This window comes from Falco cherrug, chromosome 13 (assembly GCF_023634085.1).
Source record: "Falco cherrug isolate bFalChe1 chromosome 13, bFalChe1.pri, whole genome shotgun sequence".
NCBI classification, from domain to species: Eukaryota; Metazoa; Chordata; class Aves; order Falconiformes; family Falconidae; genus Falco; species Falco cherrug.
The window spans coordinates 13569537-13589509 of record NC_073709.1 but is presented as its reverse complement, the minus strand read 5'-3'; the positions used below and the strand labels follow the sequence as shown (position 1 = coordinate 13589509).

Genomic DNA, 19973 nt, shown 5'->3' with positions numbered 1-19973 from the left:
GCATGTGTGAATTCAAAACATTTCAATTACTTTCCACGCATCTATTTATTCATCACCAGTACAGATCTACCTCCTACAAAGACCTAAGACTACCCACATGCAATTACAACCTTAATATAATGAAAAAGCACACGAGGGCAGGTAGTTTCGCAGGATCAAGGTATCACCTTAAATTGCACATATATCTGTAACAAGATAATGGCCCAACTGAGTCTAATACTCCTTTGCTTTCTTTTAATATTATACAATATTCAAACAAAGAATAGCCAGGCCTAATGGCCCATTAAATAGATAGTACTGAAGAGCAATAAATTTTTTTCGCAATTCATTTAACATCCTCAGTACAACTTAACTGGGTATGAATAAGATTATAAAACTTATTTCCATTGCAAAGGACATTTAAAACGTATCAGAAAGAATATGCACATTTATTTTAAAATAAAGGAAACTATTAATATAGCATATCCATTATATCTAAAAATCTTCACACTTTACAGTAGATTAAAGAAACAAATAGAGGGGAATAATTTGTAAGAAAATGATGAAAAGCTCTGCTTTACTTGCATCTAATGTGAAGACCTTCCCACTGTGGTCTCACTGTGACCAAACTAGGAATTCCTACCCCAAAAGGGTCTACAAACTTGATGTAAAATAAAACAAAACAGGCACTTGAGGAAAAAAACCTGAACACCTTTACCAGTTTCAAATACATCACATTGCCAGATGCACACCCTCCTTACCTCTGTGCTACAAGAAAAACCATATATATGCTTTGAATCTCTCTCTTGTACATAATTTCTCATTCACTAGACCTGCACCATTTAAGGACTTCTTGAATTTCAGTTATTTTAGAGGCCCACAAAACTATTGACTATTTTTTTCTTATGCCCAATTTCTTTTTACTTCTGACCAATATACATGACTGACTTTCTGCCTTTGTTGAAATAAAGAAGGGTGTGCTGGCAGCCACAGCAGAAGGCACCACTGGAAACTCTTTCCAAATTACAGCCCTTTTATTTGTTTTCTCAAAGACATCTGCCACTGTAACCATGAGAGGGGTGGTCACTAATGGACAGTTAAAAGGAAATAACTGAAAAGAAAAAGGCGTTCTGGAGAGAATGTGTATCTAAAACCACAAAATGTAAATTTAAACAAAAAAATTCTTGCAAATGGCTACAAGTGTGGCTTACATTTAACAGATCGGGGGGCCGGGAGGGGGGAAGGTTAAAACTTGGAATGAACAAACTGACATCTATAATCAAAGATGAAGTTGAACTGTGATTTTATAATTATGCTCTCATCTTCCATGCTAAGAAGTCTCCTTCTTGCATGGACTAGAGTTTCCAGTAACCCAACAGATGCCTTCCAGTCTCATTTCTTAATTTGTTTTGGAACTGGTTTTCTCTTATTTCAATAAGACTTTATACCTTTCCAGAAAGATGAATGATTGTATTTTGTTAAATATTTGTCCAGAAGTAGCCACCCAATCCTGCCTCTGTTTTAAGTAATGTGAAAGAAAGCCACAGAGTTATGTAGAACAGCTATATTATAAAACTGTTCTATTTGCATCACGCACAAATGCTCAAAGTTTACTACAGTGTATCCAACCCCCCCTGCAAAACCCCCCAAGAAAATACCTATGTATTTCAAGACACTTATTTTTTGTTATATAGCAATAAAGTTTAAAGAGCATCGGTCTCATCAATTTAAGAAGCTGGACGTAAAATAAGACATTCTTATTGCCATGGTACTTACTAAAAAGTTGAAGTCCATTGTTAAGATCATGACTGCAGTAACACATACCTGCCACTAATTTTTTCTTTATTTTACCTTTTTTCACCTCTGAATAGACCTTAAAGTTCTGTCAATTTTACACCATTTCTAAAACACGCTTAGTAATACTGAGGATGTATTTTTGATGCCTCGGTATGTTATTCACAAACCTAAAACCCATAGCCATGATTAAATTAAAGACTTCAGGATCTCATTATCATATTAAAGACTCGCAGTAGCTACAAACACCACTGTTCAAAAAAGCCACACAAAGAAAACACTCATTTTGTATTTTTAATTAAAACCTACAGACACAGTCTTGTGGCCACAGATACTGCCAAGCATGAGTGAGACACACTGTCTTCCAATAGGGCCACACTAAATATTTTAAAACCGAAGCTGTTCCTCAGACCCCCTTTACTGCATCTTTGCAAACATATGATCTATGAATGCAGTCCATGCTGCAGGCAATAGTGTCAGTTCCAAATATGTCATGCTCTGCTGCCTCTTGATTTTCTGTTTCAGAATCAACCCAGGGCAAGCCTCTTTTATAATAGGCCTAATTAACACCCTGTGTTCTGCTCCGTTTTGATAGAAAAAAAGATTGCCCACAGAGTATTTCAAAAGCCGAGGTTTAAGAAAACATTAGCCTTTGGGTAAAAAGAAAACAAAAGCCTTCTAAATATTGTCATCTTGCAATAATTTAATTAGCTTGACTTTTTCTTCATTTTTCTTTATAGGAATAACACCAGGATTTTCACAGTACCATTTTGAGCATCAGAAAAAACGGCACCAGAAAAGATGAGCCCCCTTGCATAATGAAGCAGGAGCAGGAGGGGTTAAGCCCCCCTACAGGCTGTGAGTTACAAATCCCTTGTCAAGACACTAAAACAATGCAAGAAGGGTGGGCCCCTGAATTCACTGGGTACAGCATCAGGCTCCAAGTTCATTATTGTTATTGTTCAAATACAGCCTTAAAATTTTGCTCTTCTGATGTCAGCACTGAGCCCATTAGCAGTCCCCCCCAAAAAAATAAAAAATAATCATATGTTAGGAAAGGCGAAGAGAAATTACCAAAAAAATAGAATGAGACTGCATTCAATTATTAGTACCACTTCAACACCATGTGCATTCTTCCCCGTTCTCAAAGACACGACAGAACTGGCAAAAGGACAAGCGAAAGGCAACTGAACAACCCAAGGTATGGAATGAGCTGCTGTACTATCTAAAATGAAATAAACTAAGGCTTTGCAGCCTCAGTGGCTATGAAGCGTATCAAAGTTTTTTAAAAAAATTATGAGTATTTCAAAAAGTGAATAGAACTGGACTGATCAGGTGCACCATTAGAAGAAATGGTGCCACTTGTGAAAGAACACGCACCACCCAACACATCACTGTTGAGCTTTCAAAAAGCTTAGCACTAAATGCTGGGGCAGTAAATAGCGTTACAAGTTCAAAAGTAATTGGGTAAACTCGCGTAAGAACAGGCCATCAGGGGCTAATAAAGGTGGAGCTGTCGCCCTCGGCCACATACCAGCACTACTCCACAGACGCTGCCCCATCCCTATAGCCTCCCATAGGCAGCTGTCATTGCCTACTGCTGGTGATAAAGAAATGGGCTAACAACCTCCGTTTGTCTTGGCACTGCTATCTATTCTTTTAAGCATCTTCTAGGAAACTTGGAACAAAAAATAAGTTTAACCACAAAATAAAAGGAAAACCGTGTTCAATTATAGAAGCAAAATGCATTGCTCAAGTAAGTTGGTCAGTCATCTGCGGTTAGTGTAATAATGTGGCCCAAGGGAGCAGACCATTGCTCTTAACGATTTCTGGTTTGCTTCTTTTTTAATAATATTTGATATTGGTGAAGTTAAGTATTTTCCGGAAAGTTTTGTTTACAAGACAAACAACATTTAAAAACCTATCACAAATCTATCCATGAATCCGGAAACACACCTTTGCTAGAAAAAGCAGAAGATATTATTTCATTAGACAGGTGCGTGCAGTTGAGTAAACAGACACAATTTCCCGTGTTTCCAAAGGACAGGAAAAAGAAACCCGAACAATATAAGACATAAAACCCAAACTCAGCTTTTAAAGAATAACTGACTACTAAAACTATGTGTGGTCCCCAGTTTTGGAGATACTACTATTTCCATGGCACACTCTAATCCCCAATAATGGAATCCGTGAGAGAGATCACACTCTGCCATTAAATAGGGCTCCACATAATCTTGAAAAGGTGGTCAGGTAACGAAGGGATGCTTCCTGGGGGCTATGGAGCCATATAACATGGGGGGTGGGGAATACGTAATCAAGTAAGAATAATTAATGACATCTAAAATTACAAAATTTTATATTCATTAGTTTTGTTTGTTTGAAAAAATGGCTCAGCAGGCATCAGTGGAGAAACGATGCGAGTGAGTACCGCAGAGGGAGCCCATACTGCCATGGGCCACTTTTCAGAATCTCTCCTCTGAAAGATCGCTGGTTTTACCCAACATCAGTTCTCTAAAACCAACAAAGTATGACCAAACACAAAGCATAAAGCTATGACCAAATCATGTTTGCATCCAAATCTAGAATATAAGTGTGCGGAAGCACCAATGTAAAGCTACAGGATTGCTTTATATAATAAATACATAATGATATGAAGAAAGGCATGTATAAATAAAAGATTAAAAAAAGATACAAAGAAAGATACATATAAAGAAGGGTATTCAGAGAATGCCTGAGAATAAAGTGTTTTGCATGGTCAGGGGATGAACCCCCCCTTAATTATTAATACAACTCTTTACTATAGCATTTAGTAAAATAAAAAGGATCAAAAAATTCTATTTGAAGTAAATGTAATGAAATAAATCTGGTATTAAAGGTAAGCTAGAAGTGTCAAATTAATCTTCCACTTAGCCACGAAAATGAAAAAAATATTTTCTGTAGAGAAAAAAAATTACAGGATTTATATATTCTACAGACAAAATCTTTTCTTGAAAATAAAAATAAACCCAAAACAAATCAGGTGCAAGCTTGCCTACCACCTCATGTTAAGTGTCTCAAGTGCAGGCATTCCACAGAGATGAACAGAAGCATACTGCTACTCTAAGAACACGAAGCAGGATTTTTAAGGAAGTTAATCTGGCTTTCATCATCCCTGCACCGGAGGAAGGAGTAGTGATTTCACTATTTTTGGCAGAGGAGTGGGCAAGCAGCCACCTTGAAATGGTCCTCAGTCTGAGCATTACCCCTTCCAGACCATAAAACAGTCACTAGTATTTTAGAATAAGATGGGAATTGAAAATAAGATGGAAAGCTGCCATTTCATTGCACATGCTGCAGAAATCGACGTGGAAATTCAAAATCAGATAATGAAGTTGTGGAGCGTTTTTAAACCATTACTTCAGCAGATGGAAAAAGGCCAAGACTTGGGTCTTCTGTCAGCAGAGGATACCAGCATCGTTACTGGAATGAAAGGACGTGCCATTCCTGTGCTTTATGACAAACTTTCCATATGTGTGAGCACACCTACAAGATCACATCCTCAGGGGGAAAGAAAGGAGACCACTCAAGAATCTCATTCTGCCTTAAATATCTCATTATTTTGCTTGGCCAAGATGGCAGAGCCCCCATGCATATGCCACACAGAACGTTTACCGCTTCGGCGTATTTTCTAGAGAACAGCTGGTTGTTTAAATACCAAGATGGGCTTTTGGTAAATGTACAAAGTGCACAATGAGGAGAAAAATTCTAGCCTAATAGCCTCCCTGAGTCTCAGTTGAATGAAAGGTAACACTTGCATTCACTGCATATTGATAGTGCCTTAGATCCTGCATCACTTAGTAAAACGGATCATCCTCCACTGTGTTACACTGTAACAATAAAGACTTAAGTCAACAGAAAAAAATAGTCTTTTGTTAATGAGCGGTACTTGTCTTAAAGCTGTTCTCTGGAGAGGACAAGAAGATATAAATACTATTTAAAAAAGCCAGAGTTGGTGTGTTGCAATAATCTACCATAGATGAACTTTTTTTCTAAGCCACCTCCATCAGCCACAGAGATGTACTTCCTTTGCCTTGCTCTCAACACTAGGAAAACCCTCAGAGAAATGGAAGGGGGGGAAACACTATGAATGGGAAGTGTCTGCATAAGAGTACGGGAAATGCCAGATACATTCACAACATCGTATTTTCAAAACCAGGAGAGAAAACAAGAACACAAAAGAAATACAAGACAAGTGAGTTAGTGCCTGGCATAATGAAGATTATCGCTTGACCAAACAAATCAGACTTTCAGCCACCGAAAATGAAAGCTGGCTGTCACCTCAACATTCCAGTCAGTTCCTTCTCAAATGCCTGCCGAGCTACATGCCTGAGGGGACAAAACTCTTCCCCGAAAGTTCAGTAAGCTCGCTCTTAGGAAAGGCAGGGTAAAAACATCTAGAACTAACCCTGGCAATCTGCTCTGTAATGAACAGAAAGGGATTGCTAGTTTGTTTGGTCAAGAAATTTTTAGCAGGTTATTGACATGTGATGCTACTAATTGACAAAGCCACTAATACGAAAAAGACAAAACCAGTGAAAATGCATTACTTACTGGTGCATACAAGAGGCTTCTGACAGGACTGTAAAACACCTGTGCCCTCTAAGTGGCTAATGTCTTTTTAGCAAAAAGGACCAGGAAGGCATGAGTTTAAATAAAATACATTAAAAAAAAGTAGATTGTACATTCCTGTGATACAATATGGAACTGTAGGACATCTAGTGTGTTGTCACATCCTCCTCTGATGTCATATCCTCTTTTCAAAAAGGGCTGATTTGGTAATGAGATGCATAATTTTTTAAATTAATTCTTAATGCCTCCAGTAAAATCTGTGAATATTTGTAACGAGCAGATTCGCACAGCCATCTAACCCAGACACCCAGCACTCATATTCCCAACTGTGATTACCGAGTCTAAATGAAACCACTTGAGATGTACTAAAGTAAAATGAGAAAAAATTGGAGGCCCAGTAGTGTTTACTCTGGAAATTATGAAAGATGCAATGTAGTATCTCAGATTTTAAAGGGCCTGCTGAATGTCTCTACCAATTACCCTCAGAGAGAAAACCAGTTGTACTTAAGAGATTCCCAATCTTGTCCTCCAAGCAAGGATATAGCTACCCGATGTTGGCTTCCAATTAATGAAGGGAAAAAAGAAACTCCTAGATGAAACACTCATGGGCCTTAGCAATGAGACAGATGGACCAGGAAACCTCAAGGAAAGGCTCTCTCCACTTTAAACAAGGCAGACACTTTACTGCCTTGTGCCTTGAAGAGTCACATCAGTGACCTGCACCGTTTTCTGTAAATTAAACAGCTATCACAAGATGTTGACAGTCTACTGGCAGAGGGAATTTCACGGGACACTTATGGCCAAACCAAAACACTTTTGAAGACAACAGCCCCTACTTTTTATTTCTCACGTGAATAATTCAAAATAAACATACAGAAACTAACTTCAGGAACAAAATGGACACCAACTGCATCTCATGTGTGATTTGTTAGGTTCTGTGTGTCCTTGTATCATGGATCAGCATCTAACCACAGTTCTCCTGAAAGTTTATTAAAAAAAGATACCTCTCTGAGGGGGGCAGGAAGGCAAAGACCACAGTTCAGTTTCCTTTTTACATAGAACATATTACACAGTGGAGTGCAAGACATCAAGGTCTGTCAAAAAAAAAAAAAGTACCCTCTCACGTTAGTACCAGAAGAGTGATGTCTAAGTGGATCCAAAAGGGAACAGCAAAATAATTACAGGTCCTTGGCAGGCAGATACAGATGCATAAGCAGGCTGTTGCTCTTACTTTCAAGACAGTTACACTATCCCGTAACCACAGAGGTCCAGAACTTCATAGCAGCCTCCAGATGTGAAAGAAATTTTGTTTACTTATGTTTTCAGGATTGTTCTGAAAAGCACCTCCAGTGGCTTCGTCATCGTTTGGAAAAATTTCTGTAATTTAAAGGCTCATAAAAACAGACACCCGACACCCCCCACCTCAATTTCAGAGTATAGTTTTTTCTGAAAAGTACTCTGTATTAATTAGGCATCAGGACAAAGAATATGTGGGTGAGAAGCAGGTGAAGAACAAGGTGAGATGTGAGAAGCCCCACTGTAATCTAGCCTTTACCCCTCCTATTTCTCACCGGATAATTTCTTGACTATCTTTCCCACAAACCTTACTTCCTTCAGGAAAATCTAACATGCACTTTCAATTCACTGTGATCAAGTGTGTGGGGCCAGAGGTTGCTAGCTAGCCTCAAGTATGCCCTGCGCATGCAGCTGCACAATCCACCACCAGCTGTATAAATCAATGAAGAGCTCTCTAGTTAACGGGTTTATGTTTAAAAGCCATACAAAACAACGTGCAGTACAGAAACAAATAAAGACTGAAGCAGAACTTACAGTCTCTCAGTGATCTTTGCTAAATAATGATTTGTTGAAAAAAAAAATATTTCCATTAGCTCTTTGAGGTAAGTAAACTTCGGTCTTTAAAGGACCAAGTGCTTTATCTGCCATGCAATCCAGTACCCAATTACAAACCAAATCTCATCTGCTTCATTTCTTGTAACAACTAGGTTCTTAATTCTCAAACATCTCAACGTCATGATGTGTCAATACATAGGTTCATAATTACTCCCTACAAGTTACAACAACTTTCTCCAACACAGCTAGAAGTACAAATTTACAATCTGTTCTTTCATAAATCTTTTATATTATTAACAACTGAAATGGATAATCAGTTCTGACATTTAAAAATATTCTATTATTAAAATTCTACTTCAAACCCAGCGTACTATGAAATAGTCTGCTACTTTAAATGTTTTGAAAATATAATAAGCATGTATTCATATTCTTTTGCAATAGAAAATAGGAGATGTCATGAGATAATAATTTCATCCTCTTATTGCAAAACTATTTCCAACTAAAGATGAAAAATCAGAGGAAAGAAATGTGGGGAAAGATGCTGGGATGACGGTATCTTGCAGATTTGTTTTGGTTTTTAAGACCAGTCACCTGAAACTCATAGGGACAAGATTTGTTCTTTCTCACAAGGTAAGATGCTTTGGAGATAAAGAGGAACTTGTTTCAGTACTGTTGTTCCCCGAGAGCCACCCTCCTGGACTAGGATCAGCTCCCACTGCTCTGCTTCCCCTTTGCTTACCCAGTAAGGACGCAGTCATCACTCAACGAACGCCTCTAACACAATAAAACTTATGAACATTACATCTCAAAAACCTGGTACTTGAAAGCCCTAATACTCCTCCAGAAGAATACTCACTCAAATCAATGGGAAGAAAGACTCTGGGATACCTGCTGTCTTTGACAAAATCCCTCTTGAGCTACAGAGAACAGCACTGAATCATGACCGAAGCATTTTAAAATTTACTAACTGCTTTTTAAAGGTATGATACCCACACAAGAGGTTCTTTTTGACACCAGCAGAGAAAAATTAAGATTGCCCGATATCCCATGTGAGACTAGAAACTGAAGAAGAGAACAAAGCCTCCTGCCTTTTTTCCATCATTCCCTTCCACCATCTCCAGAAGGTGTCACCACACAGCTGGGGCTGAAACCCTCACTTCTAACTCAGGAATATTCATCCGTCACCAAATTCCGAGTTGCGTCAGTTCATCGAGAGAGTGATTAAAACAGTTCCCCCAAAATAAATATGCAGTATGACACTTGGCACCCTCCAAAGGCAGATTTGCTCAGTTTTTTTTATTCAGCTGTCAAACTTATCCCTTTTCTTGATAAAATACTGGTGTTCACTCTGACCAGATTCACAGACAATAAACCAGTGGTGGAACTCAACTGGTGCTACGAGAAGCTGGTGTTGAAAGGGATGTAGCAGAAGAACTGGTATTACTCCACATCCGTTTAATTGATTTCTTAACACTGAACTATTTTAAAGCAAGTTCGAGAGGCTGGAACAAGTAAATTTCTGGGAAGTGAAGACTGACAGGTGGGAACAAACTCGAGGAACTTACGTAGTTAGTTAGGAAAGAACTGTGAATTTTTCCAAGGATATTCTGCATCAGTAACTAAGTTACAAAACCAGGAAAACCCCCAGACATCAGCCAAAAGGCACTGAAGTTCCTCAGGCAGAAGGAAAACAAGACGCAGACACATAGCTGAAGTGCCAAAATCATAAGGTCAATGCTAAGATGAAACACATGAAGGAGGTGCCCATGAGAACAGTAAGAAATCTAGAAGTAACTTGTGTTGCTGCAGATGAAGGATCTGCGTTCTTCCTGTTTTCAAGAGAAGAGTGAAAAAATACTTTGAAACCTGGCTCAAATTGGTCATGCCCATCACTGCTGACTCAAGGGCATCACACATCAATCTGTATCATAAAAAATAACCTAACAGCTCCTGCAAAGAAAACAGTAGCTCTGTTTAGTTCCCAGGAGAAAGGGGGGAGGGAGGGGGAGGAGAAAAAAATAAAAAGGAAAGAAGAAAACTAAGGAAGGAGCATGGATATCCACTTCTCTCTTATGCTAAGTGAACCAGTTCATCTTAATTTGTGCACACTATTGCATCTCCCAACAGACACAGCTTTGCTCTATTGTTCTGCAAATTAACTGAAAAAAGTGTCAGACCTCATAAGGAGAAGTTTGTGGAGGCTGTCAGAGAAGAAAACTAGAATGCATCACCTACAGGATCCACGTGCTACTACATTTCAAGTAGTTTCCTGCATCTTAGGGGAAATGCAATACTACAAGGGAAAAGTGTCTTCATGGAAAATTGATGTATGAACGATCTTTTAGATTTCATTACAGCATTTTAACATAAGTAGATTTTTAAGTCTAGACAGCCGTTTACATTTTCTTTCAATTTTTGCCTTCAGATCTTCCACTACATTCTGCTTTACTTTGCAATCTTATTCAGAGCATTTGCTCTCTGTAAGGGCAAACTATCTGACTTAGAACACACTAATGAAAAAATACAGCATATAGAATAATCTTAGAGTACATGAAGAACAGAATTATATAAATCCATACAAATACATGAGGAAAAAGAAAACTGACATTCTGGTTAAGAGCATTTTTTCCTTTTTCAAATGTGATGCTAGGGGTGTACCATATTACTCGTAGCAGTAGCATACAGCAGGATAATGATGATCTAAGGATCAAGACTGTAAATCATTGAATTTATACCACCGAGTTTTTACAAGACAGCCTGGCAACTTGCCCTTGAAGTATGAATATCTTTAAAATATGACATACATTTGTATTGCCTGAGGTCTATTCCCATGCAATACAAATGCTCAAACATCAGCGGTAATGAACAGAATGACCTCTAATTTGTTCTGCTCTTGGGATACTACATAAATCAGTTACCAAGGAGTCACCAGTGTCTTACTAAGTGCTTAAAAACTCTGCCTAGACAGAAGTAACAAAATGAAATTTAGGACATTTTTGGATACCAGTGGCTAAACCCAAATACTATGTAACCATGTAATGTTCACCCCAAAACAGGTGGTTTCAATTACTGACTTGTATAAAACATGCTCCCAGACTCGAATGTTATTGTACACAAAATGCAAAGTGTCACCCCAGCTTTCCAAATATCATCAAATATTATAGATAAATGAAGGCCTTTTCAAATCAACCTACAGTTCTCACTTCAGTCATGTTAGAAAGCTCGCATTAAATTTTCTTTTCATACTGGAGATGCATTATAGCTATAAGGAAGTTATTTATAAGTACCAGTTTCCACCCAACATAGATGACTTCCTCAAGTTTTCTGTAACTGATAAACATTAAGCCTGACAAACTTTCTTTTTTTCTTCCCAAACAGCAACTCTTTGCAAGCGCTGACAGCCTAAGAAGCTACTGCCCCATCCCTCTTAGTGTGCTGTGCTAAGTTATTTATTTTTGGCTGGGCTGGTTTTCCAGACCAGTTCACGGCATGTCCGCACAGACAAGCCTATCAGTACAGCGGAAGGATGGCAGGGCAGCAATGCCATCAAACCAAGGGCCGTGGCAAACGCGGGATGTGAATCACGGCGTGCAGGTGTCACTCCCCCTTGACTGCATGCAGAAGGAGCCCAGATGGATTAGTTTCCCAAGGTTCACCTTGGCCATTGAAGTGCCAGTTGCATTGCAACTATGAAACCGGCAGATCGCTGAGACCTCAACCATGGCAACAACCTGGCCAAGAAATAGTTTGTGAATCTTTTGCTGCTTTCTGTGAATACAGCTTAATTAGCTGGTTATTTCTGGTGGAGCTGTTGAATTTACTTTATTGTCATTATTTATACTTCGTAATATTGCAAGAAATTCTTCTGCTGACCTTGAATCTTTATACCTGGTTGTGTTGACAAGGTGACAGAATCCTACTCTCCAAATACATCATTAATCTTTTATTTAAAAGATGCATTACACTATTTCCTCTCTTTCACAAAAGAAAAGGTTTGACTTTTAACACATGAGGGTTAATACAGTATGATGGCTTTAAAATTTGGTTACTGCTAGGTGCTCTCAGCAACATGAATGGTCAGAACGTACAGGTGAAAATTTCTCCATCTTTCTATCTTTGAATGGATTTAAATGAATACAGAAATATGTTCAAGATACATAGACAGAAAACAATTCCAGGAACAACTGAAGTTGCAGCAGCCTTTTAAGAATAAGGGAATTGCTTAAGACAAAAGGCCATATACAAATATTAGAATGTATTTTAAGGAACCTATGCTGGAGAGATTTAATCTAATCACTTAATTCTTCTAGAGTCAAATAATTTCACTGAGGCAACATCACTTTCAGGATAAAGGGCAGATCATGTACAAATACCATAGAACTCACGGTACTTCAGACATGGTATTTGCCACTAAAACAATGCACATGTAAAATATGCAGTTTTGTCCATCACTAAGAAACTAACAAATGTACTTAGACCCTTCAGAAATATAATGAGAAAATGTATTTACATATTACAGGGGTTAATTTGAAAATGGAAGTATTTAAAGCAATGACTTTGCCCTCTATTGCCTTCTCACAAAAAGATTACTGAAGACAGAATTCCAAACAATGCCTTGTAATTTCTAAAATATGCTGTTCTGGAAAGTGATCAAGGTTTCCGGTTACATTCCTACTGCTTGTATTCAATGTAATTAACTATCTTTTGATTTTTTGTATGCATAAGCTTTTTGTACTTTTGAATTCTGAATTGCTTGATATTGCTAGTATTTTTTTAGAAAATAAGTTTTCCAATATATGTAAAATATAGTTGCCTTCATAGCATGTAGCTAGGCTATACCGACAAACACGTTACATTGGTAGCCTTCACAGATGAAAGCAATTGAATAAAATTATTTGAAACACAGCTCTCTGCAGAGGTTATTAAAATTGTAGCTTTTTATCTGAAGGGGTTGAGAAGAAGAGAAGACTTTGCAGAGCTCCCCCCCCCGCCTTTCCAGTAAGGCAGACAAAAAAATACCTCTCTGATTTACCTAGGAAAAAGCTGAGTTACTGCTTCCTACGAAATCAGAGCAGGAATATTTTTCTTGTCTGCATTTTCATTAATTACACACTAACCTGCATTCTTTGGGTGGCAAATAAAAAGAGGAAAAGCATTAGAAGTAGCATTTCCCATAGAAACAATTGCCTGTCAAACAAAGCATAAAAAGACAAAAGGCAGAAACAGTGTTTCAGCTTGAATGCCCTAATGTCACCATTTGTCATGCAGCACTTCCTCAGAAAACCCCAAAGTACAGTTAACTCTACTCCTCTTTACACCACACACTTTCTGTGTCGGTACAGGATTAAAATGTGCCGGGCCTGACAATGAAACAGCAGAGCCATCGCACATTGTTATGCAACTCACTGTCTGCAAGGGTGGCTTGTAGCTCCTTCTTTATTCAGCAAGTGCCAAGTGCATGTTTAATCAATGTCACAGCTCACCACAGTGTGCAACTAAAGCCACTGTCATTCCTCTCTCCAGATCTGCTTGGCTAAGTTATGCAATGCTCCGAAGAATACCTTGGAATTCTTTCCGGAGGCTCTGAATGCAGGTGTGTGACAGCGTTCACACTATTGCCAGTAAAGCAGACTTCTTTTCATCCTTTTTCAGGCTGGACCAAAATTACATAGTGTGACTGCACGTAGCTCACTGCATTTGGAATTGCAGCATGTCAACGTGAGAAAGCCTCTTCAGATGGCTGCCACAAAGAGTAAATCAAAGGCTGGGTTTTTCTGAAGTCTTAATAAATAACAAAGTATAACTGAATAAAACCAGGAGCTGTTTTTTTTGTTTGGTGGTTTTTTTTTTTTTTTTCTCCAAAGACAAAATCGAACAGCATGCATTTCGTTGCTCTGCATCATCTAAGGAAAAAGAATCCTCATTTTAAAGAGAATTAGTCAACAGTGAGGATCATTACCAGAAAGGGTTTTAACTGTTTTTTCGACTACACTTGCTTTAGTGGATTACTGAGAGAAAAGGCCAGTCATTTGGAAGATTCTGTAACATTATTATCCTCACTGATAAACTTCATCAAGGAACTGTTAATGTTCCTATCTGGTCTGTCTGAGAGAGGAGAGCAGCCCCTTCATGAAGATAAAAGCCTGGTTTGCCACTGAATCGACGAGTAAGAAGCATGTCTGATGACATTTTATTCCTGATGCAATGTAGGGTAAGAAACATTTTTTTTTTTTTTTACCTTTCTGTGAGATGTGCTCTGAGCTGATGGCTTTAATTAGACTCACAGCAGAAATACATTTATCTCCAATGATTAAAGATGTTTGCCAGGAGAGAAAAATGCTATTGTGCTATAAAATGTGATTGCAAATCTTCAGTAAATTGGGGCTATCTGAACTAGTAGAAATCCCAATCAAATTTTGGTTTAAGGTTAGAATTTTCAGATCAATTAAGGCTAAAACAGCATAGCACATTAGATAAAGTATCAACCTCTCAGCCACTAATGAACATAATTTTACAGAGAATATGTTTCTAGAGAGTATTTGACTGTAAATTAAGAGTACAAGAGCAGCTAAGCAATACAGACAACCTGTCAACCCCACTTTTGCAACAAAAAAGGTAATAAATCATACACACATCTGTAAACATCTATCTCAAGTCTCTACATTGTACAGAATTTTGTTACTGTAAACATACTACTGTCCTTTGGCATACTGCAATAATAAGCATATATAACAACAACCACCACCTTTGTATTTGAAGAGACAGGCATTTTCTGTTAAATGTTTACTGTTGCATGTATGTCCGAAAGCTGATCTATTAAACAAGTAAAATGATAAGATCTCACCTGCAATTGCCTGCTTAGGGCTCACTGGTCAAAAGAATGCGATACTGTATTAAGGAGGCACAGATTCCATGCTCAAAAACAGCAGACAGGAATATTTCCAACTGTTTTTGTACTGTGACAGTGAAATATTTAACCACAGCTGAAAATTCACATAATCTCCCCAGGCATTTCAGAGTATTCGACAATGCTCACATACCTGCTTTCATCAGTTTGATGTTTCAAAAGGAAAGAAATTAGCTGGCTAAAGACAAATTTTAGATTTCTTCTACAATAAAGCATGTTAATTGGCTTGAAACATCAAGCTGTTTTTCACTCCTACCAAATCTGTATCTACAGAACAATTCCTTTTAACATGGACACGTTCATACAAAAAGGAAACAAAAGATGAATACCACTCAGTAAACAAAGCACTAAGAAATACTGTACAAAGAAGTACAGAGCTGTTTTTTGAAAGATCAAAGCTTGCATGTTTGTCAGATCAGATTTACCATTTGCTTTCTTTTCTTCTAGCTAGCTGCCAGAGTACTGGTGAAGGTATTTGCAGGAAAAATGGGGACCTCTGCCATCACAACATTGGAAGATGTAAAAAGGCAAGAGGAGAAAGAGGAGAAAGAAGAATCTATTTTAGCACTGCTTGGGATTATTGGAACTGTGCTTAATTTATTCGTTATTGTTTTTGTGTACATCTACACTACACTTTGATGACATTTTTGAACATCAGTTGCACAGAGCACAGTGCAAAGACCAGCGATGGTAAGAATGATTTCTACATCTAAAGCAAAACCACCCCACTGTCTGAAAAGATTATCAAAAACATTCCAGAGCAAAGTGTCTGGCTAAGGGCGCTGCATCAATGACTACTAAATGTATCTGTGAGCCCAGCTAGGGTGCTAAATTACGTAAATGAATGCAGACAATATTCAACTCCTCATTGATAACAGATGAAATCAAAATCACAGAAACAGAGATGGCACTGTTCTGTTGCCAGCAAACATGCAAGACACAAGAGATGCAAGCAAACACTGAAAACAATCAGAAGATAGAAAGAGATTAATTAAATATATAAATACATATAAGCAAGCCCCATGATGCTTCCTATGGTTTTGTGCAGTATGTCTCTTCATAGCTGAGACCAGAAAACAGACAAAAGAGTTTTATTTTTAGATCACCGTAATTTAGGCTTATAACTTACACTAAAGTATAATAAGTGTGGAAACAGGAAACTGTTATACCAAAAATTGTAATATTCTAAATAAAATTTTAATTATTGACTATATTCTACAGCATCTTTGTTAGTCTTGTGGAAAGCTGAAAAAGGTTAGATTTTCTTGTCTTTACAGAACCTGTATTTGAAATCATCATGCTATACCGATAATGTGCTTTTCTAATTAAAAATCTTTTAAAGTGATGTGAAAAGAACAAATAGTTTCAGTACTTCTTTGAAGAAATATTAATAATTACAATGACACACTAATACATATTCTCCAAATGAAATAAAAAAGTTACACTTTCTATATTGCCATTTTAAAATGTGTTTAATGGAAATCAAATATTTTCATGTTTTCATCCTGAAGCTCATTTTGAAGTAAAAGAAAAGGTATCACACAAGGATTCATGGTGTTGCATGGAAAACAGGCTTAGTAATCTTTGCCCAGAAGAGTGTACTCTCTCCTTCTGGACCAGGTCCTGAAGACATTTTCCCTTTTTGTACTGTTGATGACTGAGGCCCAGAACTGCAACTCTTACGCATGGAACATTCAATTAGACTACCAAAATTGATGAAACTATTTCCACATTTTAAATTAAACCTACGTATGTCTTTGAATTAGATCCAAACCTGCAGACAGTCTGAGAGCACAGACCTTTTTGTATACATGAACATATCTCGCATATATCTTCTAATAGAAAAGCTACTTTTGAGAGCTCAGGATTAAAAATACAGTAGAAGAACACAAAAAAAAGAGGAAACACTGATTTTAACAAATACCATTCTTACTATCACATGTTCCACAGAGGAACAACGGAGGGGCTGCATTTCTGAAAATCAACTCAGTTCCTTCTCCCAGGCTGCAAAGCTACATCCAGTCCTTCCATAAAATGACACGCAAAGAAATTCACCACTTGTATAGGTGATAGCTTATTATTGTATAGAACTTCATAACTGCTGAACAACTGAGCCTTTGGAGTCGCTTTGAAACAAGCACATGCATAAAATAAGGTCAGGTATCTAAGAACAGAACAAATTTGACAATGACATTTCAGTCAGTTGCAGAAACTACGCTGTAACGCTGATTTATGGATGAATGAGGTGGAAGATGGTATATTCTGGTTTTGCATCTCTGAGTCAATACTGCCTCAACCAGAACAAATGATAAACAGCACTGAGGCTGCACTGGAAGGAAGCATGTGCAGACAAGAAAATTTATTCACTCTCCATAGTCTACAGCAAGTCTCTAGTATTGTATACTCATTTTCAGTATATGAAGCACCAAAGCCTTCTGTAAAACTAAGCTACATTCTAGAGGAATTATGCAGCAATTCATGTTTATTTAAGACTACAGAAAAGAGTCAATACATTATTAGATTTTTCTATGTACTTCTTATATCTACTTACTTATGGGTATTATTGCATTAATCTCACAATACAAGGATATTTGAGATGCGTCTTAAAATGAGAGATTACAAGAACCTGAAAACTGAACAGAAATATGAAATTCAAGTAGAAATTACTGCTGTTTACTTTGATTCTGAAGTTATTTAAAACTTGTCAATTCTGTGAAATAAATAAACAGTTTTATTTCATGTCATTTCAGTGCATAGCTCTCTTCTCAAAACTGTGAATCAAACAGTGCACCAGCACTGGAGTGAGACACTGCACCTTTTTTTATAAACACTTCAACATCAAAACAGATAAAAAGCAAACCCAAAGTTTTAACGAAATGTGGCAAAGGTTCAGCATCATCCTTTTACCAATGAATGAGTTCATCAACATTAATGAAAACTAGTGGAATCTTTAATTTTGCTAACTATATACTGTCTATCTAAACTGTCATTGTACTTCTGATTTCACTTATAGCAAAAGGCTTTGACCTTTTGAAGGAAGTCACAGGGTGGTATTAATATCAGAGATTGCCCCAGCATACGAGTTATATTCTGTTTTAAATCAGGACTCTAATATCCTCTCTTAATAGGTAATATTCACGCTCTATACTCATGCGGACTTAAATCTAACTTCAGTTAAATAAACTCCAATATACAGCTCTGGTGCTTATATGTTTAATCCAATAAATGTGTAAGGATCTCAACAACAGAAAATATCTTAACAGCCTCAACAGTCTAAAGTCAATAGCCTAGAGAAAAGCAGCACTTTGTGATGATGCAACATTTACACTGCAGTAGTACCTTTACACCTTCAGCAATGGATGAATAAAGATGCAGTATTCTTAGCTGAGTGAGCTCAGTGTACCAACCTCAGAGATCCGTAAGGGAACACAAGCTTCCTAAAGCACTAATCCTACTTGGTCCAGTGGAACTGGACTACTATGCAAAAAAGTAAAGCAACACCATATAAAACCTTGAGAGTAAGTATGTTTAATAGAAAAGAAATACCCTTAACTTCAGCAGGCAATCTAGTGTAGTTCAGACATGGAGGCAAGGCCTGAGAAGTGTGACCTTAGAAGACTCAACTAACAGGTTATCTCAAGACAGGCAGAAAAAAGAATTCAGTACATTCACCTTCAACAGGTTTGTCCACAGTACTTACTAAATAAAAGTTCATTACAAGGTATTTGGCAGCAGGATAAAGTAGCACAACTGTTAATGAATCCACAAGCCCAGGTGCAATAGTACTTGGTAAATTACGAAAGGTGCATTAAAAGCAAATACTGGACTCTTGCAAAGTGGGACATGCTGGTCCGTAAACGCAATCCCTTTAGTTAAGCCCTCATATAGAATCGCATCATCTCTTCTCAGCAGTCAAACCCAAGATGACTGATCTAAGCTAACACCACAAGCTGTGCTGACCGCATCACATGGATGATGGATCTGTCCACCCAAGAAGGAAACGTGGCTAAGAGAGCTGAGAGGGGAGCATGCAAGAAAACCTCAGCTAAACCCACCATTATCACCTGCCTCCTGGAAGCCTGGGAATTCAAGTGAAGAGAAATCAGGCAGAATTCTGCAACTTGCTATAAGGTCTGTCACCCAGGGAAGAGGTGGCAGCAAGCCTCTCTCACTCTTCAGCTTTAAACAAGTTTAAGTCATCTCAGTGTTTGCTAGGTACTAGTTTAGGGACAAACCAGTACAGTACAACTGTATTTTTAGGCAAAAAGAGTCTACCTAATATTGTGGTATCACTGAGAAATCCCCACTTCACTGGGCTTTTTCCTGTCCAAGCTCACAACAAACAGTCCCTGTCCTAAAAGTCACTTGATTTTCCTTCTGCTTCTTGATTCCCTTCCACTGCCTTCTCTATAAAACTTGTTAGCTACAAAGACTACTATTACTGCTGCTTTCTTGTCTCTGAATTGTAAATACTAGCTTGTATAAGTCTTCATAAACCTAGGTCCATCAGTCAAGTAACTCTCACTTTTATCAGCAAAATCTAGACCTTCAAGATAGCCACGTGCTCCGGTTAGAATCTGATGGTCACTCATTTGCCAGGAACCTCTTGTTGCACTGTGCAAATTTTATGGTTGTGCAATTTATTCAAGTGTTCACACATTTGGAAGAGTTCCTACAGCAGTAATTCTTTCAATGAAATGTGCTGTACACAAGACAACAGTTAAAAGGTTTTACATGACAGCTTTTGGTATGAAATGTGCATAAATGCACGGTAATGAACGCATACTAGATGTTTCATGATACAGAAGTTAACAACATCGATTTTACAAATGTT

General features: G+C 37.8%; 1 protein-coding gene and 1 long non-coding RNA gene across 7 annotated transcripts in view; one reads left to right on the top strand and one right to left on the bottom strand.

Annotated features, from left to right (window-relative positions):
• The window catches only part of BIRC6 (baculoviral IAP repeat containing 6), a 183177-nt gene that overhangs the window by 28687 nt on the left and 134517 nt on the right, over nucleotides 1-19973 (bottom strand). The window lies entirely within an intron of this gene.
• Nucleotides 13332-16350, top strand: LOC102048831 (uncharacterized). The gene is made up of 2 exons (XR_265590.4): nucleotides 13332-14443; nucleotides 15587-16350. It is a non-coding gene; the product is annotated as an uncharacterized LOC102048831 (long non-coding RNA).